The sequence below is a fragment of the Leucoraja erinacea genome, chromosome 42 (assembly GCF_028641065.1).
Source record: "Leucoraja erinacea ecotype New England chromosome 42, Leri_hhj_1, whole genome shotgun sequence".
Classification (NCBI taxonomy): Eukaryota; Metazoa; Chordata; class Chondrichthyes; order Rajiformes; family Rajidae; genus Leucoraja; species Leucoraja erinaceus.
The window spans coordinates 127501-139359 of record NC_073418.1 but is presented as its reverse complement, the minus strand read 5'-3'; the positions used below and the strand labels follow the sequence as shown (position 1 = coordinate 139359).

Genomic DNA, 11859 nt, shown 5'->3' with positions numbered 1-11859 from the left:
TCTGCCCATCTTCCCCTCCTTCTCTCTCCCCCTCCCTCTCTGCCCTCTCTCCTCCCTTTCTACCCCCTCCCTTTTTACCCCCTACCTTTCTACCCATTCCCTCTCTACCCATTCCCTCTCTGCCCCCTCCCCTCTCTGCCCCTCTCCTCTCTGCCCTCTTCCCTCTCTCCCCTCTCTTCCCTCTTCTCCCTCTTCCCTCCCCCTCCTCTCTAACCCCCCCCCCCTTCCCCTCTAACCCCCCCCCCCCCCCCTCCCTCTCTAACCCCACTCCCTCTTTACCCCCCTCCTTCTCAAGCTGTGCCTGCGCAGTTGGGGGCTATGCGTAAGTGGATAGGGCGGGGCTTGGGGAAAAGGAGCGAATGAATAATATTGATATAATATCAAGGGGGGGGGGTAGTGTGTGTGTGTGTGACGCTTCAGGCCACACCCCGCAACCGTGCGTTGAGGGGATGGCACCCGACGGGTCCCACTGTCGAGTAGTGCTCTAAAACTTTCCCGTCCATTTACGTGTCCAATGTGTTGTTGGTAATTATTTGATTTGACCAGTGCTTTTCAATAAATCTTTTTTGACTTTGGGCAAGGCCACACACATTACCTCTACCTAATTTCTGCTGAAAATGGAGGAAGCAAAACGCCTGTTTGAACTGCGAAAATCTGCGGGTGAAAGTGGAAGCAAGAGGAACTGCCGATGCTGGTTTACAAAACAAAAAAGCACACCGAGTGCTAGAGTAACTCAACGGGTCAGGCAGCACCTCTGGAGAACATGGATAGATGACGTTTCGGTCGGGATCTTCAGACGGCTCTGAAAGTGCTCTCAAAAGTTGCTGAGACGTTGTTGTTGTTGTTTGTCTGCGGTGTTACACGTATAGCTTAAACTTCATGTCCAATCCTAGATTCTCTGAGTACGTTGCGGATCTTCTGTTTGGTTTTTCGGGAAGATTTAGGAGTCAACCACGTTGCGTCATCGGAGTCAACCTAGCACACGTTGGGTAAGGACAGTGCTTTTACTTATCACAATGGTAAAATTTGTTTTGATTGAATGGCTGTAATAGTGATAACGCTATTCCCAGCTACATTAATCTTGAGTTGGGAAATTCCTCTGTCAGGGTGACTGAACTGTTGCGATTAACTGGGTTTCATTTTTAGCACATTTTACACACATCTTTCACTCGCTGGAGTTTCTGGGGAAATTAATTTTATTTCTTAAAAATATCCTTTGTCATATGTTCAGTTCCCTTCACTCTTCGTATGCTTGCTTTCTGAGTAAATTGGCTGCTAATTGAGGATTATTGTAGGTTCTGCCCTGCCACTGTATGGTTGATGCAGTGTTGTCTATAAGGTTCCTTGCTGAAGGTCCAACCATCACTTGACCCTGATATCAGTGTTCATTTCCAGAATCTTCTCTGTACCACTTAGGAAACCTAAATGGAAACCTCTGGAGACTTTGCGCCCCACCCAAGGTTTCCATGCAGTTCCCGGAGCTTTTTGTCAGTCTCCCTACCTGCTTCCACTACCTGCAACCTCCGGCAACCACCTGCAACCTCCGGGAACCGCACGGAAACCTTGGGTGGGGCGCAAAGTCTCCAGAGGTTTCCGTTCAGGTTTCCTAAGTGGGACGGGATTTTTAAGTTAAACTTATATAATCAGTTGCCATAAGTGAAATCTAAAGTAAGTCTATTCGAACTACAATCACTGCAGTAATGTGGTTCTAGACATTTATCCCACAGTAAGAAAGCAAATCGAAATGTTGTTCCAAGGCAGAGTGGCACATGACGTGGAGATGAATGTGGACATGATGGGTGTTCTTCTGCACTAGCTCCCTTGTCCTTCCAGACAGTGCCCACCAAGATTTGGAAGGTTTTGTGGGCGACATCTTTGCAAGTTGCGGCAGTCCACTCTATATGTACTAAACGCTGCAGGCTTGGTATATGGTGAGTGAAGAGTCAAGCCACTGAATTGCTCACAAGTGAGGCAAACTGGGATGATGCAAGCCATACGTGTTTCTCTCTGCGGACATTCAACAAGTGGAGATTATTCCACCACAAAGCTATCTTGCGGCTAGGCTTTTGGTGAGATAAACGGTCTCAATATAGTAAAACTCAAAGCCGGAATAACTCTTGTAACTTGACGCCTGCATCTCTGGGAGAAGATACATAGATACATAGAAAATAGGTGCAGGAGTAGGCCATTCGGCCCTTCGAGCCTGCACCGCCCTTCAATATGATCATGGCTGATTATCCAACTCAGTATCCCATACCTGCCTTCTCTCCATACCCTCTGATCCCTTTAGCCACAAGGGCCACATCTAACTCCCTCTTAAATATAGCCAATGAACTGGCCTCAACTACCTTCTGTGGCAGAGAGTTCCACAGATTCACCTGGAAGCTCGGCTTGCATGAAACATGGCCAGGCAGAAAAATAGTCTTCTCTCTCCTCTTAGAAGTCTAAACCTAGGATGAAATAAAATCTTCACATTAAATAATCAGTGTCGGATCTTTACATTTTAGTGATTGTTTTTTGGGGGGGTTTTGTCAAGAAATCAAGCAACCTGGATTGATGGAACTGTTGGCCAAACTGATCAATATTAATCACCGAGCCTAATATTAATCACCTAATATTAATCACCTAATCCTGGGCCTCCTCCATTGCCAGAGTGAGGTCCAGCACAAATTGGAGGAACAACACCTCATATTTCGCTTAGGCAGTTTACACCCCAGCGGTATGAACTTTGGCTTCTCTAATTTTAGATAGTCCTTGCTTTCTCCCTCCTTCGCCTCCCCTTCCCAGCTCTCCCACAAAACCTACTGTCTCCACCTCTTCTTTTTCCTGCCCCTCCCCCCCCACATCAGCCTGAAGCTGAAGAAGGGTCTCGACGCAAAACATCGCCTGTTCCTTCCCTCCATAGATGCTGCCTCACCCGCTGAGTCTCTCCAGCATTTTTTGTCTACCTTTGATTTTTCCAGCATCTGCAGTTCTTTCTTAAATATTAATATTAATCATGGCTTATTTTGGATTGTTATCTCTTTCAAGGTTGTCCGTCTACACTAGTCCCAGCACACATAATTGGTTTCTGCTGCTGACTTGCGAGTGGGCAAATGCATCATTTTTAGAGACGTTATTGTTAATTTGATTTTGATTAACAGCTTTATAGGAAGAAAAGCTAATGTTATTCATGGTCACAAGCCTCAGTAATTGATCGTGGGCTGAACTCGGGTGTGGGTCTAAATCCAACAGCTACATCTGGCCCTGTGATACCAGGAACATCCAATTTAGAGATTGATTTGAAGAATAGATGCACTTGTATAGGATGATGGAGGAGAACAGCTTGCTTCACCATTTCAAGGAAGTGGAGAGCCTCCAATGGTGACCGAGGGAAAATGCTTATCGGATCTGTACAATTAATGCTATATTAAAACATCGAACGGTAGTATGCAGGAACGGGCCCTTCAGACCACAATGGTTGCAATGAACATAATGCCAAATTAAATTGATATCATCAAAAGATACTTTATTGTCACATGTGACAAGTCACAGTGATATTCTTTGTTTTGCATCATACCTGAGGTATGTAAAGAGTCGCTACATAAAGGACGCTGACAAAATTCAGAACATATTCCATTTTAACACAAAACATTTTAACACAATCCATTTGTGGTCCCCCATGGTTCTTGGTGGTCTTCCTCTGTTCTCCCTCTGGGCGATTCCGCCATGCTGGGTCCTTTGTTATAACAATGTTATACCATATCAATTGTTAATTCAACATCACCCTACAGCAGTTGATGGTTTCTCCCCACCAAGAAGGTTATAAATTCTAATCTAGGATCTGGAATATCAAGGTCAAGACTGGTATGTGGATACATCCTGAGTCATTCTTTCGAATTAAATAACTAAAACACGGGCACCATCTGGTATCTCAATTACAGTTTAATGATCCAATGGCATGACTTCAAAGATACATCCTGAGGCAGTCTTTCGGATGAAATAACTAAAACACGGGCACCATCTGCTATATCAATTACAGTTTAAGAATCCAATGGCATGACTTCAAAGAAAAGCTTTTAGTTGGTCCCATTCTCCTGGTTTCTCCACCATTTGCCATTCAGAATTCTCACTGAATAGCTTTTGTACTTCAATCCAATGCATAAACTGCAATTAGCTGCTTGAAAAATGTGGTGCAGAGGTAGATTAACTACCTTACAGCACCAGAGACCCGGGTTCGATCCTGATTACGGGTGCTTGTCTGTATGGAGTCTGTACATTATCCCCGTGACCGCATGGGTTTTCTCCGAGATCTTCGGTTTCCTCCCGCACTCCGTAGATGTACAGATTTATAGGTTAATTAGCTTGGTATAAATGTAAGTTACCGCTATTGTGTGCATTATAGTGTTAGTGTGCGGGGTTTGCTGGCCAGTGTGGAATCAGTGGGCCAAAGGACCTGTTTCAGCGCGGTATCTCTGAACTAAACTAAGTCAAAAACTACTTTTAGCTTACATAATCTCTCTGCGAATCAATAATGGTTTGGCTCCATAATATGAAGGTATAGGCATTGTCCTTTTAGGAAAGTTAATGTGGGTTAGTACTGACTTAAAGGTGTGTAAGAGGAAAGGATTAGTCACGTAGACTTAATACCAGTTTAGAAACTTCAAAGCTACTTTAAAAAAAAAAGGTGTTTTTGTTTAAAAATAAATTGCTGATATGAATGGGGAGGGAAAAGCGACCAAAGCATAAATTTGAGCTGTATCTGCAAATATTTAGTTCTAGTGATCTATGTTGGACCTTTCATTATGCTTGTGCCAAGTACTTTTCTTTCATGAAGACTGGAGCTCCACCTGGGGATGGTGTTAACCACACGGAGATTTCATTCGTTTCATTCAAACCCTCACCGCTCTTCCTATGCATATACGTGGTGCAGCCACTTGGTATAAAGAATTAGTCATTTGCAGCCTAACCAGCTGTATGTAGTATGATGGAAATGCTCATAGAAACCGATGTTTTACTCAACCGACTATTGAGTAAACGTTTCCAGCTCTGTGCAAGAAGACGGCCTCGTGCGCAGCTAGCAGAGCAAATGTTCCTTAGCTCCAATGACGTACTTTTCATTCTGACCTTCTGTACTTGGTGTAGGAAGGAACTGCAGATGCTGGTTTAACCCGAATGTTGACGCAAAAAGCTGGATTACTCAGCATGTCGGTCAGCATCTCCAGAGACTAGGAATAGGTGATGTTTCTGGTTGAGACACTTCTTCAGACTGACTCAAATTGAAACGTCACCTATTCCTTTTCTCCGGAAATGCTGCCTGATCCGCTGAGTTGCTCCGCCTTTTTGTGTCTGCCTTTTGTATTTGGTTTTGTTTCAGTGCTCCTGTTTCTTTCCTGCCTCCCCCCCCCACCTGACTCCCATTTCACTGAAATGTGTGAGTCTGTAGGTTAATTGTCTACTCTAAGTTACTGTAGAGTTTGAATGATAGGAGGTGCAGAATAAAGTGGGGTTAATGTAGAATTTATTTAAAGTCCGGATTCTGAGTTCAAGGACGTAACTATGCTGAATAACTCCATGCACTAGTCTTGGAGAAAAGCCTGAATGCTAGTAACCTATTCTCCGTTACCTGCTCTCCTACTGATTCCTGTCTGGGGAGGTTTTTAGTTGATCTCTCTTCTATCATTAGCTAATTTTACTTGCATTCAGTCCCACGAATTGCTAATGTTATGAACAAACCTGAAACACTTTTCATGAAGAAAATAATTCATTCCTTGGTGCAGATTGAGTATAAATTAATTGGGGGTAGGTGGTTGGGTGGGGGGCAGAGGATAGAGGGGAGTTGATGAGGTGAAAGGGGAGGGGGTTGTTAGAGGTTCCATAAATTTGGAGAGTTCAGTGTTCATACCAAACCAAACCAATGCGTGCATTGTCACTATTAGATTAGTTCAGTTTGGGAATGTAACGCAGAAACAGGCCTTTCAGCCCACTGAGTCCGCATCGATCAGCGATCGCCGCACATTAACACTCTCCTACACACACACACACACGAGGGACAATTTACATTTATTCCAATCCAATTAACCTGCAAACCTGTATGTCTTTGGAGTATGGGAGGAAACCAAAGAACACGGAGGAATCCGGCGTGAACACGGGGAGAATGTACAAAGTCTATACAGACGCCACCCGTAGTCGGCATGGAACCCGGGTCTTTGGCACTGTAAGGCACAACTCTACCACTGTGCCACCGTGCCTGATACGCATTATTGTCGTACGAGGTATGGGTTTGATGCTTTTTTTCATTCTCTCTCAGGACATGGGTATCACTGGCATTTAAAGGCCTTCTCTCATTGTTCTTGAGGAGATGGAGGTGGACAGACATCTGCCTAGAGTCGCTGTGGTCCTTGTGATGAAGATTCTACCCATATGCTGTTAGGTAAGGAATTACAGGGTTTAGACCATGTGATGGTCAAAGAATGTCAATGCATTATCATGTTTAGGTGAAGTAGGACTTGGGGGATGTGGGATTCTCTTGCTTTGCTCGGGTAGTGGATGTTACTTTATAAGTTGCAGTACATTTTGCAGATGACGCATGCTCTTTTCCACTTTTCCCATCATATGCCAGAGGAGGTAGTTGAGGCTAGGACTATCCCAACATTTAAGAAACAGTTAGACAGGTACACGGATTGGACAGGTTTGGAAGGATATGGACCAAACGTGGGCTGGCGGGACTAGTGTTGCAGGAACATGTTGGCCAGTCTGGGCAAGTTGGACCGAAGGGCCTGTTTCCACACTGTCACTCTATGACTCTATCCACGATGGCAGGCCTCAATTCATTCAACCATCTTGGTGTCCCATGAGGCTTTTTCACATCTGACATTAAATATAGCCTGTGTAATATGTGTCATTATACGCACCATCTTGCTGTAACTTGCTATTTAAATCATGGTACAAAATTCAAAAATTCACGAAATTCCATTTGAAATGTTGGCTCATTCACTCACTTGACCCTTTGCAGTTGCAAATTTGGGTTTTGTCCAGTTTACTAATGCAGTTGCTTTTGCTAGCTTTAAACATTGCCCCTGAAATTAGGTTTTGAAACTTAAACTGCTCGTTCGTTCGGGGCAAAGTCTTGCATGGCAGCTGTGTGTACTTGGTTTGATAATAATGTTGACAGCACAACTGCAATGCGAATCTAGTCAAATTAAGGTGGCTAACTGAATTGGCGCATTTGCTTGGCAGCTGGCAGCAGTAAAAAGCAGATGGTGTAAATCACACAATAAAACAGATAATGCTGGAAGTATTGCAGAACGGCTGCCTCACAACGTCAGAGATCCGGGTTTGACCTGACCACGGATGCTGTCTGTATGCTGTTTGTATGTTCTCCATGTGACAGTATGGGTTTTCCCTGGGTGGTCCGGTTTCTCCCATATTCCAAATACGTACAGGTTTGTAGGTTAAGTGGCTTCTGTAAATTGCCCCGTGTGTGTAGGACATAGAACTAGTGCAAGGGCGATCGATGCACTCATTGGGCCGAAGAACCTGTTTCCATGGTGTGTCTCTGAACAAAAATGAACTATTCAGCAGGTCAGGCAGCATCGGTGGGGACAGATGGCGCAGAGAACAATGCAGCACAGGAACAGGCCCTTCAGCCCACAGTGTCCATGTCTAACATGATGCCAAGTTAACCCAATCTCCATTGCCTGCAGTTGGTTCATATACATGAATTCCCTACATATCGATGTGCCTATCCAAAAGTCTCAATGCCACAATTGTATCTGCCTACACCACCACCCCTGACAGCGCATTCCACGCACTCGCAACCTTTTTTATTTTTGTTTTTTATTTTTGTTAGAAGTAACTAAAATAATGTGGTACCACAGTACCTAATACTTATTGACATATTACATTTCATATACAACTTCTTATTTTTAATTTAATAATAAAACAGGAGTAAGGAATAAAAGAGAGATTATCATAGAGATTGGTGCGTGAGATAGTAAGGTAGCCCAAAAGAAGAGAGAACTACACGAAAAGGTACTGAAGAATGGAGAAAAGAGATAGAAAAGATGCTTGTGAAAAGTCGATAAAAGGAGACCAAATCACTAAGAATTGGTCTGCTTTACCTGCTAGGACTCACCACCTTCTGTGTATATTTAAAAACAATTGTCCTGCACATCTACTTTAAACTTTGCCCCTCTCACCTTACACCTCTAGTCTTTGGCATTTTCACCAAGTGTAAAAGGCTCTGACTGTCAACCCTATCTGTGCCTCTCAATAGAAAAGTTAGAAGGCCAGCCGTCATAGTTTAAATGCAGATTGGGAGAGGTGGATTGGTAATTGGTTTATTATTGTCAAATATAGCGAGGAAAAATGTTTGTTTCGTCTGCTTTTTAAGCAATTCATACCATTCACGAATACCTCTGGTGGTCCAGCAGAGTAATTAAACAGTAAAGAATACAATGTTATTTGATACTTAAGTCAACTTGAAACTCAAATCGGATCAAAGTTGGAGGGGAAGCCGCAGAGAACAAAACGGGTTCGTCCGGACTATAGCGAGTACTTTGTCGGCACCGGATACACGGCGACTCTTTGCGTACTTTGTGCATTGTATGCAAAAATGAAGAATTTCACTTTACCTCGCTACATGTGACAATAAACTATCATTGAATTGTTGCAAGGCTTTAATGTTGATGTTAGAGCAACATCGAATGAACTTGTTTAAATCAGAGACATTTTTTCGAGTCCAGAGGAGTTTCATGGACACAGCAAACAGCTGCCTTGAATTACACCTAACCTGGTGTGTTTCAATTGTAAAAAGGCATTGAACGTGCAATATGCGTGATGTGGAAGTCGTTTGTGGAATATCTTACCTGCATCAATTCCTTCCAACTCTAGTTTGGTGCGAGTCTGAACACATCTACTGACCTTAACTCAGTGAAGATCATAAGACATTGGAGTAGAATTAGGCCATTTCACCCATCAAGTCTGCTTCTCCATTTGATCATGGCTGATGTGGTTTCCCCCATCAACGCCATTCTCCTGCCTTCTCTCTGTAACCTTTAATGCCTTTGCTAATCAAGAACACATCAATCTCCGCTTTAAAAATACCTAATGATGGCCGCTGTCTATGTCAACAAATTCCTCCTCCGATCAACTAAAATTCCACCTCATCTCCATTCTAAAGATACACCATTTGATTCTGAGGCTGTGCTGTCTGGTCTGAGACTCATACTACTGGAAGCATCCACTCTATCTAGACCTTTGTATCCTGATGTTTGTAGACCTGCCTGGTTATCAGCTTGGTGAAGGCAGAGAGAATGGACAAAGGGATATGTAAAGCTGTGATATCTGGGGACAGTGCCCTTGTCACAATCTGACAAAGCAACTTGGGTTCACAACCCAAGATGGTGCCCATCCATTCAAGCTCTACATGCTGGTCCCAAAAGTTACAATGCCCCCCCCCCCCCCTATAATGCTTGGGACAAAGACCCATTTATTTATTTGCCTCTGCCCCTCCAAAATTTGAGATTTGTAATAGAAAAAAAAAACACACGTCGTAGAGTTCAAGTAGTCATTGCATGCAAAGGAGATGCAACAAAATACTAAACATGACTCCTTTCATTTGTGTGTCCCAAACATTATGGTGCCCTGAAATGGGGGGGTCTATGTATAAACACTGCTGTAATTTCTACATGGTGAAACCAAAATGTATAAAAAATGGCCTTCATTAAAATCTCACAATGTGCACTTTAACCACATGTGATTTGTTTCTATTACGAATCTCAAATTGTGGATTACAGAGGCAAATAAATAAATTATGGGCCTTTGTCCCAAATATTATGGAGGGCAGTGTACGTACCTGCACTCCTTAGTTTTTTCTGTTCCAAACATTGCCCAGCAGCCTACCGTTTCCAGCGAAAGTCCTGCCCTAATTTGACCGACCAAAATACAACGGCTTGCATTCACCTGAATTAAACTCCCTGTCATTCCGTGGCCCATTGATTGAATTGATCAAGATCCTATTGTAATCTTAAATCTTTGGCACTGCCCACATTCACACCACTTGAATTCACACCATCATCCAAATCATTAAGATAAATAACAAACAATAGCGGACCTAGCACACCACTTACAGGTGTCCAGCCTAGAAAACAACCCACCACTAACACCTTCTTGTCTTCCTCCTTCAACCTAATTTACTGTCCAGTTGATGTGCTTGCCATTGATCCTACATGATCTCTTCTTCCAGACCAACCTACGATGTGGTACGTTGTCAAATGGCTGTGCTAATGTTCACGTAGACACTGCCCTCTTCACTGTTCACCTCTTTCAAAACTCAGAACAGGTTCCGGAGACATCATTTCCGATGCGTAAAGAATGTTCTGTATTTTCCCCAAAACATGATTCATTGGAACCTATATTTTGACACAGCTGTACCCTTTATATTGAGCACATGAGCAGAAATTTCACAATGTGAGAAGACATTAAGTTGAGAGAAGAAGGGTGAAGGAGGAGCACTGATAGAGCCTCTTTACAGAGACGCAACAAATGCTTTCATCCAGACCACTGGTGGTGGTGTGGAGAAATTAGACACTTGTGAAAAAGTCTATTGGTGGAAGAGGGGATTGGAAATGCAGTTGTTGTGGATAGAAAGAGACTGGACATGGGTGATGTAAAGATATGTTCACATTGAAAACACGGATATACAATGATTAAAGCAGCAGCTTTGCTGGATTAGGGATCTTTGACATTCAAGAAAACTGACACAAAATACTGGAGTAACTCGTCGGGTCAGGCAGCATCCCTGGGGAACATGGACAGATGATGTTTCAGGTCGGCACCCTTCTTAACATCGATTCTGAAAACTGAATTTGCGTCATATTAATTGACTTCATATCTTAAGTCAATGTAAATTATCTTTGTGACAACAAAATTATCAATACAGGTTATCAGATTATTCTACTTCCTGGAGATGGCTACAATCCTAAAGATATTATTTAAAAAAAATCTTATTTTTATGGAGCAGCTGGAAGCAATTAGACATACATTGCAAAGGAATTGGTTGAATTAGGTTCTGTACAGTGCATGTCGGAACAAAGTATAATTTATGTCGGTTCCAGGCCCCAGGCAGACTGATTCCACGGGATTTGCAATGAGACCTGGATTTTGCATGAAAACAACTTCTTCATAACAACATCTGCACTTTAGTCTTTAGTCTGTTGAACTGTTTTGACTGTTTTACTGTTCTTTTTACAATCCATGTTCTCGGGATATCTAAATCCAAATTTTATTAGTTACTAGACTAAGTGGGACCCGTTGGGTCCCAGCATCATACGGGAGGGCTGGTCACCAACGCAATATTCCACCTCCACCAATTCCAATACTGCTCGCCAGTGGGGGTGGGGGGGGGGGGGGGGGGAAACAATTGGGCAAACAAGGCAAACAATTGGGCTGCAGCCACCCGACAACCAAACTTCATTTTGTGAACACAAACTTGTTAAAGATGCGAGGCAAACAATTGTGCTCCAGACACCTGACAACCAAAATTCATTTTGTGAACACAAACTTGTTAAAAAGGGCTGCAGCCCCTTTACAGCCGCGTCGAGGGGACTCGCCCTTGCCGAGGGGATGTGCGTTCAGTGTTATTCGCAGCTCAGAGAGCCGTGACCTTCTCGTTTCCTGGTCTGGCAGAGACTGAATGAGGCACGACATTTCCTAGTTTTATAGTCGCTCCCTCTGCCGCCAGCGGGGGCAGCAGAGAGAATGGGGAATTTTGTAAAAACATTAATATCCCTCTCATTTTTCATCGACGGAAAAAATCCTCCGCACTCATACGGCGGAGGGGGGCTCTGAGCGAGGTGTCCAGAAATGACGGCCATA

The 11859-nt window shown here is 43.5% G+C and overlaps 1 long non-coding RNA gene across 1 annotated transcript in view; it reads left to right on the top strand.

Annotated features, from left to right (window-relative positions):
• Positions 1-420: 420 nt before the first annotated feature.
• Positions 421-11859, top strand: part of LOC129714808 (uncharacterized) — a 27216-nt gene continuing 15777 nt past the window's right edge. Inside the window, exons 1-2 of the long non-coding RNA XR_008726396.1 lie at positions 421-989; positions 6290-6412. This is a non-coding gene — a long non-coding RNA (uncharacterized LOC129714808). The remainder of the gene's footprint in view (positions 990-6289; positions 6413-11859) is intronic.